Source organism: Macrotis lagotis, chromosome 1, assembly GCF_037893015.1.
Source record: "Macrotis lagotis isolate mMagLag1 chromosome 1, bilby.v1.9.chrom.fasta, whole genome shotgun sequence".
NCBI lineage: Eukaryota > Metazoa > Chordata > Mammalia > Peramelemorphia > Peramelidae > Macrotis > Macrotis lagotis.
This window is the reverse complement of record NC_133658.1, coordinates 240,229,935-240,244,885: the sequence shown is the minus strand read 5'-3', so window position 1 is coordinate 240,244,885 and position 14,951 is coordinate 240,229,935. Positions and strand designations below refer to the sequence as shown.

Here is a 14,951-nt window from a genome sequence, read left to right as displayed (position 1 = left end):
CAAAATCGAAGCTTCCATATCCAAAACCTCCAAGAGAAACAGAAAATGGGCTCAGACTATGGATGAGCTCAAAAAAGACTTTGAAAAACAATTAATGGAGGTGGAGGAAAAATTGGGAGGAGAAATGAGAGTGATGCAGAAAAATCATGAAAAACAAATCAAAAGCTTGGTGAAAGATATACAAAAAAATACTGAAGAATAATATGTTAAAAACCAGCTTAGGCCTGATGGAAAAAGCAAAACAAAAAGCAAATGAGGAGAAGAATGTCTTAAAAAGCAAAATTGGCCAGCTGGAAAAGGAGATAAAAAAGCTCTCTGAAGAAAATAACTCCTTCAAATGCAAAATGGAACTAAAGGAAGCTGATGACTTTGCAAGAAATCAGGAAGAAATAAAACTCTTCCAAAGAAGCCAAAAATTAGAAGAAAATGTGAAATATCCCATTGTAAAAACAACCAACCTTGAAAACAGATCCAGAAGAAATAATTTAAAAATTATTGGGCTATCTGAAAGCCACAAGCAGGAGAAGAGCCAAGACTTCATTTTTCTAGAAATAATTCAGCAAAATTTCCCTGAGAACTTAGAAGCAGAGGGTAAAATAGAAATTGAGAGAATTCACTGGTCACCTCTTGAAAGAGATCCCAAAAGAAAAACTCCCAGGAATATTATAGCCAAATTCCAAAACTCCCAAATCAAAGAGAAAATTCTAAAAGCTGCCAGAAAGAAACAATTCAACTACTGAGGCTCCATAGTCAGGATTACACAGGATCTGGCAGCATCTACATTAAGGGCTCATAGGGATTGGAATATGATATTCTTGAAGGCAAAAGATCTTGGTTTGCAACTGAGAATCATCACTGCCCAACAAAACTGAACATCCTCTTTCAGGGGGAAAAGATGGACTTTCAATGAAACATGGGACTTTCAGACTTTCTTATGGAGATGACCAGAGCTGAACAAAAAAGTTTGATCTCCAAGTACAGGTCTCTGGTGAACCATAGAGGGACTAACTATGAGGAAGGTGATGTTGTTGAACTGTTTGCATTCCTGCATGGGAAGAAGATATTGATAACTCATATGTACTTTCTCACTTATAAGAGCTGTTAGAAGGAGCATATATAGACAGGATATCGGAAGGAGTGAAATATAATGGTATGATGTGGTAAAGGGATATAGTCAATGGGCAATGGAGGAAAGTACTGGGAAGAAGGAAAAGGAGATGAAGAAGAAGCTGAGAGACTTCACATAAGAGTCAAGAAAAAGCTTTTTCAATGGAGTGGAGTGGGGAAAGGCAAGGGGGAATGAGTGAGCCTTCATTCTCATCAGAAATGGCTCAGGGAGGAAATGACATACAAACTTAATGGGGTGAGGAAACCTATCTTGTCCTGGAGAACGATGGGAGGAAAGGGATGGGATGCAGGGGAATGCAGGGAGGGAAGGGGGGAATAGGTGATAGAAGAGTGGGAAGATCAAGGGAGAAGGTACTCAGATTCAATACCCTTTTGGACAGGCCAGGATGAAAGGAGAGAGAGAATAGAATAAAGGAAAGTGGGGAGAAATAGAGTAGAGGTACAGCTAGTAATAGCAACTGAGAGAAAAATATTGGAGCAACTTCTCTGGTGGACTTGTGATAAAGAAAGCAACTCACTCCAGAGACAGAGCCATTGAAATCTGAACTTAGACTGAAGTACAATTTTTTTTTCTCTCTATTCTTGAAGTTTTTCATCTTCTTGGGGGGTGGGGGTTTATGTTTATTCTTATTTTTTCTCTTATAACATTCAATTTACATCAATGGCATGGAAACAATGTAGAGACTGTCAGACAACCTTCTGTGTGGAGGGGGGAGGGAAGGGGGGAAATTGTAGAATTCAGAGCCTTGCAAAAAATGATTGGTACATAATTACTATTGTATATAATTTAAAAACAAATAAAATGTTAAAATGTTAAAAAGAAGAAGAAGGGGAGGAGGAGGAAGAGGAGGAGAAGAAGATTGAAAACCATTAACCTAAACCATACAGAACAATTTTGTTTATCCTCTTTAGGATTTTCTATGAGGAAAAAGTTACTGGGCTGTCATAGAGATTTTTCTAAAAGAATGAAAAGAGCAATAGTAAAACATGAAATATAATAAAAAGAAAATTTTAAATATTAAAAACAGAAGAAACAAAAAGAAATTCAGAAGGGAATATAAATAGTAATTTTGTTATTACTTTGTTCAATTTAATCTACTCTTTTAAGGGAAACTATAATAGAACCTTGTGATTTTATATGCTTTCTTCCAGTCTTTGTATATTGAAATGTTTGTGTTTGTAGATGATGTTCATAATAAAAAAGAAATTAAAAAAAAGAAAAAGAAAATTACTTGGAGGATCAAAATAATATGATAGTATTAATTATGATAGTAACAATACTTTCCTGCTTATCTGAGGCCCCTTCTGAACTTAATTCTGTCCTCTTTTGTGTATTTTTCTTTTTTTCTCTTTTAAGAATTTTTAAATTGTTATTTTATTTTATTTTTCCAATGGAGGATCAAAATACATATTCAGAAGATGACAAAGTTGAAGCTGTATCCAAGACCTCCAAGAGAAATAGAAAATGGCCTCAAGCTTTGAAAAGCCATTAAGGGTGGTAGAGGAAATTGGGAGGAGAACTAAGAGCAATTCAGATCAATCATGAAAACCAAGTCAACAGTTTGGTGAAATAAATACCAAAAAATACTGAAGAAAATAATATATTAAAAAACCTGTTTAGGTCAAATGGAAAAAGCAACCCAAAAGGCAAATGAGGAGAAGAATGCCTTATAAAACATAATTGGCCAGGTGGAAAAGGAGATAAAAAAGCTCTCTGAAGAAAATAACTCCTTCAAATGCAGGATGGAACTCAAGGAAACTAAAGACTTTGTGAGAAATTAAGGAGAAATAATACTATACCCAAAAAAAACCCATATTAGAAGAAAATGTGAATCATCTCATTGGAAAAATAACTGACCTTGAAAACAGATTCAGGAAAGATAATTTAAAAATTATTCAGCTATCACAACCAGGAAAAGAGCCTAGACTCAATTTTTCAAGAAATAATACAGCAAAATTTCCCTGAGATCCTAGAAGCAGAGGGTAAAAATAGAAATTGAGGGATTTCACTGATAACCTCCTGAAGGAGGTCCCAAAAGAAAAACTCCCAGGAATATTATAGCCAAATTCCAAAACTCCCAAGTCAAAGAGAAAATACTAAAAGCTGCCAGAAACAAACAATTCAATTACTGTGACTCTATAGTCAGGATTATACAGGATCTGGCAGCATCTACATTAAGGGCTTGTAGGGCTTGATATACGATATTCTACAAGGCAAGAGATCTTGGTTTACAACCAAGAATCAACTACCCAGCAAAAGTGAACATCCTCTTTCAGGGGAAAAGATGGATTTTCAATGAAACAGGGGACTTTCAAACTTTCTCATTGAAACAACCGGAGCTGAACAAAAAGTTTGATCTCCAAGTACAGGACACAGGTGAACCACAGAGGGGGTGAATGAGAAGGACTAATTATGAAGAACTTAATGATGTTGAACTGTTTGTATTTCTGCATGGGAAGAAGATACTGATAACTCATATGAACTTTCTCATTTATAAGAGCAGTTAGAAGAAAGACAAGGCACAGGAAGGAGCTGGATATAATGGTATAATATGTAGTAAAAAGATGGAGTCAATGGGTGATAAAGGAAAGTACTGGGAGGAAGAGAAAGGAGAGGAAGAAGGGGCTAAGATATTTCACATAAGAGTTAAGAGAAAAACTTTTACAATGAACAGGGAAGGCAAGGAGGAATGAGTGAGCCTTCATTCTCATCAGAAATGGCTCAGAGAGAAAATAATACACACACTTTATAGGGTATAGACACCTATCTTATCCTAGAGGAAAAATGAGAGGAAAGGGATGGGATAATGGGAATGGGGAGGAGTGAAGGGAGGAGTAGGTGATAGAAGAGAGGGAAGATTGTGGGAGAGGGTACTCAGATACAACACACTTCTGAACAGGGACAGGATGAAAGGAGAGACAGTAGAATAAATGAGAGTGGGGAGGAACAGACAGGAGGGAAATACAGCTAGCAATAGTAAGTATGTGTGAAAAATATTCTCTGGTGGACTTATGATAAAGAAGACAACTCATCCCAGAGATAGAGCCATTGGAATCTGAACACAGACTGAAGTATACTTTTTTTTTCTCTCTTTCACTATTCTTGAGGTTTCTCATCTTTCGGGGGGGGGGTCTATGTTTACTCTCACAACAAGATTATTGTAATACTATAAAATAAATAAACCAAAAAGAAAACAAACAGCTGTATGTAATAGAGCTTCACAGTTTCAAAGCAATCCTCTTTTTCTGTTCACTGTATTTGGAAATGTTCATTTTTTTTTTTTGCTTTTGCAAGGCAAATGGGGTTAAGTGGCTTGCCCAAGGCCACACAGCTAGGTAATTATTAAGTGTCTGAGACTGGATTTGAACTCAGGTATTCCTGACTCCAGGGTGCTCTATCCAATATGCCACCTAGCCACCCCCATTTTTTTTCAATGTTAATTGACCATTGATTTTTTTTCCTTTTAAATGAACATTTATTCACATTGACAGATAATCAAGCTTCTTCCTCTTTTTTCTTAGTGTAGGATTACTACAGCTAAAGTAGATAGGAAATAATTTTTAAATTGTTCCTAAAGGAGCCAGTTAGACCAGATTCCTAATCTGAAGTCTTCCCTAGAAAGGAGCTGGATCTCAAAATTTATTCACATGTCAACTCCATGAATGAGAATGAGCATAGAATAGGGAAATAATGGTACCTGTGTTAGACATCTTGAGTGTCCAAACTCTTCAAAGTGGGTACTTTTTACCCTTAACCTTCTTTGGCCTTGATTTATTTTCTTCTCTACCCATTTACCAACTGTTTCTTTGAAAGACCTTTCATTTGTAACCATTCTGTTTTACCTTTTTTTTTTTTTGGTAAGGCAATGGGGTTAAGTGACTTGTCCAAGGTCCCACAGCTAGATAATTAAGTATCTGAGGTCAGATTTGAGCTCAGGTCCTCTTGACTCTAGAGACTATCCACTGTTTCACCTAGCTGCCCCCATTTGTAACCATTCTGGAGAATAATCCTGAATTATGCCCAAAGAGTTATTAAACTGATATACCCTTTGACCTAACAATACCACTACTAGGTCTAGGATTAAGATAAAAGGAAAAGAAAATATTTATAGTTCTCTATGTGCTGGCAAAGAACTGGAAATTTCAGGGATGCTCTTCAAAGGTGGAATGGTTGTGATATAGGATTGTGATTGAATACTACTGTATTATAATAAATGATGAGCTCAATGATCTTAGAAAACGTGGATAGTCTTGCATAAAATAATGAAGAGGGAAATAAGCAGAACAAAGAGAACATTCTAAGAACAACTCTGCATGTTTTTTTTGTGAGTTTTACTGTGACATCAGCCCTGACTTAGCTTTCCCACAGTCCCTCTCAGTTCTAAATCTATGATCCCATGATTCCCTAAAGAACTTACCTAAAGCCAGGGTAAGAGAGACAGTCCCTTTTAGCCCCATGTTGGTAGAACTCACAGAATGGTGAGGTTTCCAGAAGTTCTGTTACTCAGGATTGTTCTTTGGAAAGCAAGGTGTTACCTGCCTGTCTAAAAGGTGAGCCAAAAGAATGTGAATTTCCTCAATGACTCAGGTCTGGTCTACCATGGAGAAGAGGAGTGTACAAAGAAAAAAATTGTCTTTCCTTGATCAACCCTGGTTGGATGTGATGAGAGAAGGAATTTGAACAGAAACCCCTCTGAATCTTGTTAAAGGTATCTTGTTTAATAGGTCAGTGAATGGTAAGTTTGGTTATCTGGGTTTTCTATGAACCAACAGACATCATGACCCCTATAAAACTTCATAAACAGCCTTCAAGATTTGTTGGTGTAGGGGCGGTTAGGTGGAGCAGTGGATAAAGCACCAGCCCTGGAGTCAGGAGTACTTGAGTTCAAATTCGGTCTCAGATACTTAATAATTACCTAGCTGTATGGCCTTGGGCAAACTACTTTAACCCCGTTTGCCTTGCAAAAAACCTAAAAAAAAAAAAACATTTGTTGGTGAAAATTGTGAAGTATTCATCACTTTGACACCTCATGAAGCAAAAAATAAAAATGCAAATACTTAAAATAAAAGTTTAAAAAAATCTTCCCACCCAGAGTCCAAAGTGGGGATGAGGTAAACATCATTACATCTGTTTCCTTTCCCTGTCTATTTTCTGGATAAATGCTTCAATGCTTCCAGAATTTGCCATAAGAATTTTTATTTATTTATTCATTTATTTATTTGTTTGTCTGTTTATCTAGATATTTATTTATTTATTTTAGGTTTTTGCAAGGCAAACGGGGTTAAGTGGCTTGCCCAAGGCCACACAGCTAGGTAATTATTAAGTGTCTGAGACTCCTGACTCCAAGGGCTGGTGCTTTATCCACTTCGCCACCTAGCCGCCCTTAAGAATTTTAAGCAACCAGAATATCTAAGAATATCTAACCAGGGATCTCTTGACCCTCAGGGGAGAATAAGGAGATAGAAGGGAAGTGAGGACTTTTGAAAATAAGATTCCATCAGTGAACTAGTTTCCTCATTCATTAAATGAAGGATTGGATTGATGATCTCTTAAGATTTCTTCCAAATCTAAATCAATGATCCCATTATGCTGACCTCATACAAGTATCTGGGTGTCCCCATAAGCTAGTAGCTAAAAAAGTAGTAGAAGGATTGATAGATCTATCCTTAAAATTGAACTTTGTGTGTCATTAGTCTTCATCCTGAAGTTGGAATCTTTCATGCAACAATAATTTTGCAGATAAGATGAGAAGGGGTCAAAAGAAACTCAGACCACTAGGGAAATAAAGCCCCTAACAATGCCTAATGGTCTACATCTCTATAAGACATACATCTCTGGTTGATATACTATCCAATGAAGCAATGAATCCAGAAAAAAAAATGATTTTTTTCCATGTTTGAGACCTGCCTATTTCCATTTCAGCTTCAATTAGTCATCTCTTCCATAACCTATTTTATGATATGACATAGGGGAATAGCTCCTTCTTCAAAGTTTCCTTTTCTATGTTTTGGGCAAGGATTGAGGTCTTTGAAGTCTATAGGGTAACAGCATTATAGTAGAGGCCTTCAGATGGTTCCTTTAGTTCACTGGGTTTGATCTATTCTCAGGAGAGAACAGGGAGCTCCCTGAAAAAGGTAGATGTACCAGGGTCAAGAACACCTTGACCACCAGCTCCACAAAGCAACCTTTTCAGGTCAGGAAAAGCTATATTAGCTTCAGACTATCCCTCCTCATTCAGAGATCCCCTTCCTGGAATACCATGTCACTTCTTTGACCAGTCTAAATATGTGGATCTACTCTAGGATAGATCTGGGGGTTTGAAGGGCATCTCAATTTATGCAAAAGTAAAGTCAAACTACAATGGCACATCCATCCTTGGTACACCCATTCATTCAATAAATTGACTTTCTACACTAAACTCCTTTAGCTAAATAAAATAGGCAAATTCCTCTTCATCTATGATGAAATTGTCAAATATCTCATAAATATGGAATTGATCCCTTTTCATTCCAAGGCCCTTTTTCCATTTTTAACTGCACTCTGAGATAGGAATCAAATATATATTTCAATCTTATCAAATACTGTTGGCATTCTAGAAGCTCTACAATCTGTTAAAATTCTCAGAATTTTAAAGTTAAAAGGAACCTCCCTCACTTTACAGGTAAGGAAACTAAGGGTTTTCCCAAAAACCATATAACTTGTTAATTGCAGAGTTAAGACTCAAGTCCACAATGAAGGTAGAATGTGACTCTGTTATTCTAAGTTCAAATCTTATTATTTCAATTTCTCCTGAGTCACAGAATATCACTGAATTTTTCCATATGTTTTTCATCTCCCCAGGAAAGTGCAAAACCTAAAATTCATCTGTACATTAGGGCAGATTATAAATAATAGACAAACTCTGTTTACTTCTACATCATTCCAACCATTTGGGGATCATGTGAATCCCCTACAGTCTAGATCAAGTAGGGTGACCAAGCTGGATTGAACTTTCTGAGACTCCTCCAAATCATAACTTTTCCTCTAGGGTCACCTGGATCTGAACCTGTACCATAGAATCTGAGTTAGAATTGGGCAGGACTTTAGAGTACATTAAAAAAAAGAAGTTGCTCCCAAGGAGGCTCCATCAGGACCCCAGTTATGAAACCAGAGGCTGGTCCTGAACACCCTAGGAAAGCATACAACTTACAGGTCTATCTCTATGCCATCTTTTCCTTGACCAAGAAAAAAACAAAGCTTAGGGAAGTGTTGAATTTTTATCTCTATGTTCTCCCTGATACATTTCCCTCAAGAAGGTCCTGTTCCATATGAGACAAACCAAAATCCCCTCTTTGCTTTTTGGTTTAGAGAGTTGCAGAATGATAAACTCAGCCTCCACACTGACTCCCAAGTCTTCCCTTCTTCTTTAGAACTTTAAGCAATGAGATATTTACCTCTCCCAGATTCCCACCTCCTCCACCATGAGCTTTTCATCTATCATAGCAAATTCCCTCAGTAGAGAAAAGCCTTAGTTCAGACTTGCATCACTTTTCACATAGATTATTATGGTTTTTCTTTCTATTTAGTCTCCCTCCTGCCAGAATCTTCTTTCTCTGATCCACCCTCCACACAACTATGGAAATAATCTTACCAAGGCCTAAGTGACAGTGTTACTCTACTACTCAAAAAAGTGTAAGTAGCTCCCTCTTGTCTCTAGGACAAAAATCTAAATTCTTCTACAACCAGACTCAAATCTATCTTTTTGGACATATTTCATATTATTACTTTTCACATACCCTATGTTCCAGGCAAATTGACTTTTACCCCAAACTCTGAATTCCATCTTTCTCTTTTCCAGGTTTCTCCTTAGCTCTCACTCCCTCCACTGACCTTTCAGAATGTTTACCTTTATCTTCCTTTAAGGCCTCTAGTAAAATGCCAATTCCTTAATGGCAGAGACTTTTATTTTTCTTTTGAAAGGCAGAGATTTTTATTTTTGTTTTGAATCTTACAATGCATAGTACTTGGATTAATAAGTGTTCGAATTAAAGTCAATGGTTTAACCACAGTGGTCCTGGGGTTCACACTCTCTGATAACAATATCAACAGGCTTAAGGGAAGAACAGTGGTACCAAGAATCTTTTCTCTGACATTCCTATGAGAAGTTACTCAGAGGGGCAGCTAGGTAGTGCAGTGGATAGAGCACCGGCCTTGGAGTCAGGAGGATGTGAGTTCAAATAAGGCCTCAGACAATAATTACCAAACTGTGACCTTGGGCAAGTCACTTAACCCCATTGCCCTGCAAAAAAACAAAACAAACAAACAAAAAAGAAGTTACTCAGAAACTTCCTCTGAGATCACTGACCTGATTCTAACACCAGTGTGTTGTAGAAGAATCCAGAATGCAGTATTAGGAGATATGTCCCTTTTTCTGGAGTCTCTTCCAGCTCTTCTAATATAAAGAGGAAATAGTGGTATTTATCAAAAAAGAGAACGAAGAGAGTCAAAATGTGGGGTTTCTTTTGTTTTAATACTTGGTCTGAAGAATGGTATAGGTCCTTGGAGGCATGTTAATCAGCAGCTAGTAAGGAAAATTCTTTTGACATAGACTCTTGGAATTAAGATTAAAATTTTAGATGGAAGAGAAGTAAAATTACAAAACATAGATTATAAACTCCTCTATATGATTTCAAATTCTTAGGGGGAGAAGAGCTGAGACAGTCTTGTTTCATCTTTGTATTCCCAATGCCTAGTATAATAGCACAGGAGGCTATTAAATTATTATTATTATTAATAATAATAATAATAAATATGACACTGGCTCTCACCTGGGGTCCTTCGGTAGTGACTCAAACATCACTTTCCATAAGGCTACAGAAAAACATTGTTAAGAGAGTGTGTGAATTTTCTGCAAATTAGTTCTTTACCTGAGACTGTAGCATCACATTGAAAATTGCAATCTCTCAGGCATCTGGACGAGAGTCTTTTTCTAAAATAATGCAATATCAATTTTAGCCACCAGAGGACACTCAGCCAACAAACGCCTAGACAAAATTTTGAAACCTAGATCTTTGATTTGTATTAATCCTTTCCTAGTTGGACCTAAAATTACTCCAGGGAATAAAATAAAATATTACTTAAAATATAAAAATATTAAATATGTAATCTGTTCCTAGCTTAGCACACCATACAGTCTTTTACATTTTTTCAATTTACTGTCTACTACATTCTGAGATTGAAAGATTTAGCCTGCTTTTATCACCTTGTTTATTCTATAGAAAATACCCTGAAAAAATAAACTATACTAAACTGTATAGAGGCATTATTCTATTAGTCTACCACCATCTCCTAGCCTTCCTCTAAGATCCTTTCTGGATCTTTGGTTATGAAAGGGAAAGAGTACAATCACTCATATCACCAGATTTTGAAAAACAATGGTTGAAAGGAGCAGGCAGAACCCAATTTTTTTTAAGGTTTCTTGCAAGGCAAATGGGGTTAAGTGGCTTGCCCAAGGCCACGCAGCTAAGTAATTATTAAGTGTCTGAGACCGGATTTGAACCCAGGTACTCCTTACCCCAGGGCTGGTGCTTTATCCACTTCGCCACCTAGCTGCCCCTGAGCCCAAATTTTCTAATTCTATAGAAAGAACTCAAGAACACCATTTGTTTCCCAGCTTAGACAACTACTCCAAGGCATTAAAGGGAACCTGAGATAGAAGAACAATGACTAGTTGATTCTTTGTTATAGGGATAAGAATTGGAATCACTGAAAAGGGAAAAGCAATGAGATGCAATCCTCTGGAACAGGATATTTGACCAAAAATCTCAAAGGTCATCCAGGGTTGGGAAAGAAACAGACTAACATCTATGTCTTTGCCTGGAAGCAAGGAATTATACCTACTCATTTTTTTTTTTTCTCAGGACTTGCATTCCCTATTTCTGAATCAACTAGTTAGAGGTCCCAAGGAAGAATAAAGGGAGAAATCAAGAATCTTTATCCTACACCTAGTCTATTTAGACTCTCACTAACTTAATGGCAGACTTTGGACTATAGCAAAAATGGATTGTGATTGAAAGAGGGAAGAGTAAAAGCTAAAAAGTAAGTCTTTAGTAGTCATTTCTATTGGGGATTCAAGGCTAAAGCCTCCCAAAAAAACAGGTGAAATGAAAGGTACAGAATGGGGAAAGTTGTGCTTGGTGTGGAGGGAAAGGAAGGAAAATTTCTGGGTAAACAGTATCCAAAGGCATGAGTCCTCCTGATGCCTCTCCTCTCCAAAAAACAAAAACAAAAACAAAAAAACCAAAAAACTCTATTTTGAAAATATATTTTTCATATACTAATAGGTATTCTTGTTACCTCCTCCAATAGAATGTAAGTTCCTTGAAGTCAGGGACTGTTTTCATTTTTGTTTTTATATTCCCCATCTCCTGGTACAGGGTCTGACACATAGTGGGCAATAAATAAATTTTTGTTGATTGAGTGGGAGAAAAAAAAGAAAAAAGAATGAGTGGGAAATCCAGTCAAGTTGGCAAATAGGAGCAAAACACTTCAAATTCCATACATGTACTCCAGAGAAGATAAAATAAAACAAAACAAAAAAGAATCAGTCTAAATAATGATAATAATGATTAAGTAAACAGGGAAACTACACTTAAGTACCATCATCTGTCCTAGAACAGTAAAGGGGGACATTCAAAAACTTGTAGGCGCTAAGGTCAGTATCACAGCCAGGTAATCCGGGGAGAATCAAGCAGTAGGAATTTGGGGACCTTTTAACTCCCTCAGTCTTTGTGCTCCAGTCGAAAATCCAAAGAACCACTGAATGCTCTGGAGAAGAGACTTCAAGGCAGTTAAACTCAGGGAGCTTTGGGCGCAGGAGTGAAGCAAATCTCCTCCAAGAGGGTCAATTGATACACACTCCAAGGGGCTCTGAAAGTCTGCAGAAAACTGATAGGAGCTCTCCAACCCTTATCACCTTGACAGGATACAGGCTAATCTAGGACTTGTGCCTAACAGATACAGTGAAAGGCAGAACCAGTGGTAGAACAGGGACTCTTATTATCCAATCTAAGTATGTAGGAACAGAGTCTGTCTTTGATAAATATGGAGGAAGGGATGTGAAAAGCAAGCATCAAATGAATTTCATTGTTATTTGAACTGGAGAAAGGAGTATTGAATGTATATATATACACAAATACTTTACTATAGAAAATCATTAAAATCAATTTGAAAATAGGTCAGAATAGCAAGAGGAAAGGGAAGTATTAAGAATGCAAGCCTGGGGTGGCTAGGTGGCATAGTGGATAAAGCCTTGGAGTCAGGAGTACCTGGGTTCAAATCTGATTTCAGACATCTAATAATTACCTAGCTGTGTGGCCTTGGGCAAGCCACTTAACCCCATTTGCCTTGCAAAAAAAAAAAAAACTAAAAAAAAAAAAAGAATGCAAGACTGAGTCAGAGGACCTGGATTTGGATCTGAGATTAATTTACGGTCTTTGTCACCTAGGACATTATTTAATTTCTCTTAGCCTCAAACTTCATCTCTAACATAAGAGTCTTGGGCTTGATGGTTTCTAAAATCTCTTTCAGCTCTAAATCTGTGTACATATGATTTATTGAGATGAAAAATACAGAAGTGTCTGCAGCTTTGGAGAAAATGACCAATGAAAAGGCTTCAGAGAAAGGATGGGATCTTCTGATCTCATTCTAAATTTAAAGTAGCCTTGAGACATTCAGATAAGTCATTGAGAGGTTAGTGGGGAGAGAGAGAGACAGAGACAGAGACAGAGAGAGAGAGAGAGAGAGAGAGAGAGAGAGAGAGAGAGAGTAGGAGGGGAGGGAGCGAGCTGGGAATTATCTTCATACTATGCAAATTTATTTTTAAAAATCATATGAGGAACAAGAGTTTGATATGACAGTATGAATGACAGCAGAGATCACAACTTACAATAATAATAATGGTAATATTTATATAGTTCATTAAGGTTAAAAACACTGTGGCACTTTATATGGAAATAAAGTGAGTGCTAGTTACCTTGAGGACCAGCTGGACAAGGGGTGGCAAATGAACATAATTGAATATTATTATGTAGAGAAATCAGAGTAAGACTTAAATGAAATGATACAGACACAAGGAGAACAATATGTACAATGATTAAAATAATGTAAACGAAAGTAACATTAGGAGATAGGTAAACTCAGATTAAATGTAATTAATATTCTTAGTACTATAGAAAAGCTGAAAGGAACACATTTATCTCTTAGGTTTTTTTTTTTCCCAAGGCAAGTGGGGTTAAGTGGCTTGCCCAAGGCCACACAGCTAGGTCATTATTAAGTGTCTGAGACCGGATTTGAACCCAGGTACTCCTGACTCCAGGGCCGGTGCTTTATCCACTGAACCACCTAGCCACCCCACACTGCGCCACCTAGCCACCCCAACACATTTATTTCTTAGTAAAGATATGGGACACTATGAGTATGGGTTGAATGTTGTATATAGTGTCAAATGCACTTTGTCAGTGGATTTTGCTAAACTATATTTCTTTTTTTTTTCTTTTAAAGACAAGGATCAGGGCAGGTAGGTGACACAGTGGATAGAGCACTGGCCCTGGAATCAGGAGTACCTGAGTTCAAATATGACCTCAGACACTTAATAATTATCTAGCTGTGTGACCTTGGTCAAGCCACTTAACCCCATTTGCCTTGCAAAAAAAATAATAAAATAAAGACAAGGCTCAATGTAGAGAGAAGCATATCAGGAAATGAGTGCAGTATACAAAAAAATACAAAAGGTTTCAATAAAACTTTTTTGACATTTTTATTCAAAGTATTTAAAGACAGTAAGCAATCAGATATAGTTTATACCAATTCAATTATGTAAAACATTTCCATTATTAGTAATTTTGTGCAAGACTAAATAAAAGAATAAAGTGAAGTATCATGCTTCAGACTTGTATTCAAACAATATCAATTCTTTTTCTGGAAGTAGATGGTATGCTTCATCATTAGTTCTTTGGGTTTGTCTTGGATCATTGTATTGCTGAGAAAAGTTAAGCTATTCATTTTTTAATTGAACAACATTGCTGTTACTACACTGTAATGCAACAATCTCCTGGTTCTGTTTATTTCACTATGCATCAGTTTATATATATTTTTCCTGGTTTTTCTGAAATCATCTTATCATTTTTATAGCACAATATATTCTATTATAATTATATACTACAGCTTGTATAGTCATTCTCTCATGATGGACATCTCTTTAATTTCCAATTCTTAGCCATCACAAAAAGAGCTACAATAAATATTTGTCCTTTTCCCTATTTTTGATGCCTTTGCACTTATAGATGTAGTAGTGGTATTGCTGGATCAAAGATTATGCACAGTTTTATAGCCCTTTGGATATATAGTCTCAATTGATCTCCAGAATGATTGAACAGTGCATTGGTGTCCCACTTTTCCCACATCCCCTCCAACATTCAATTTTCCTTTTTTTTTTTTATCATACTAGCCAATCTGATAAGTGGTACCTCGGAGTTGTAATAAAACTTTTTAAAGAAGGAAATCTAAATAGTATTGTAGCAGGAAAAGCACAGAGGTTCCAGGAGTATCCTGAAGGACTTAGAACTAAGAGGTAGAAGAATAGGGGGGAAATCCTTGTGTAATAGGAAGAATATGTAAGGCCATTAGAAGTGGAATTCAAAAGACATTTAGAAGATGAGGAAATGATGAACTCTGTCAAAAAGAGTGGTGGAGTCAGAGAGGAGAAAGAATTCATTCTTAGATTAGTATGTGACTGTAAAGATAACTAAGAGACCTAGGAGAGAGGAGAAGGGTTTCAGAAGCC

General features: G+C 36.7%; 1 long non-coding RNA gene across 1 annotated transcript; it reads left to right on the top strand.

Moving 5' to 3' along the window:
- The first annotated feature begins 5,547 nt into the window (after positions 1 to 5,547).
- LOC141515521 (uncharacterized) lies at positions 5,548 to 11,200 on the top strand. The gene is made up of 3 exons (XR_012476342.1): positions 5,548 to 5,679; positions 8,695 to 8,800; positions 11,029 to 11,200. It is a non-coding gene; the product is annotated as an uncharacterized LOC141515521 (long non-coding RNA).
- The last annotated feature ends 3,751 nt before the right edge of the window (positions 11,201 to 14,951 follow it).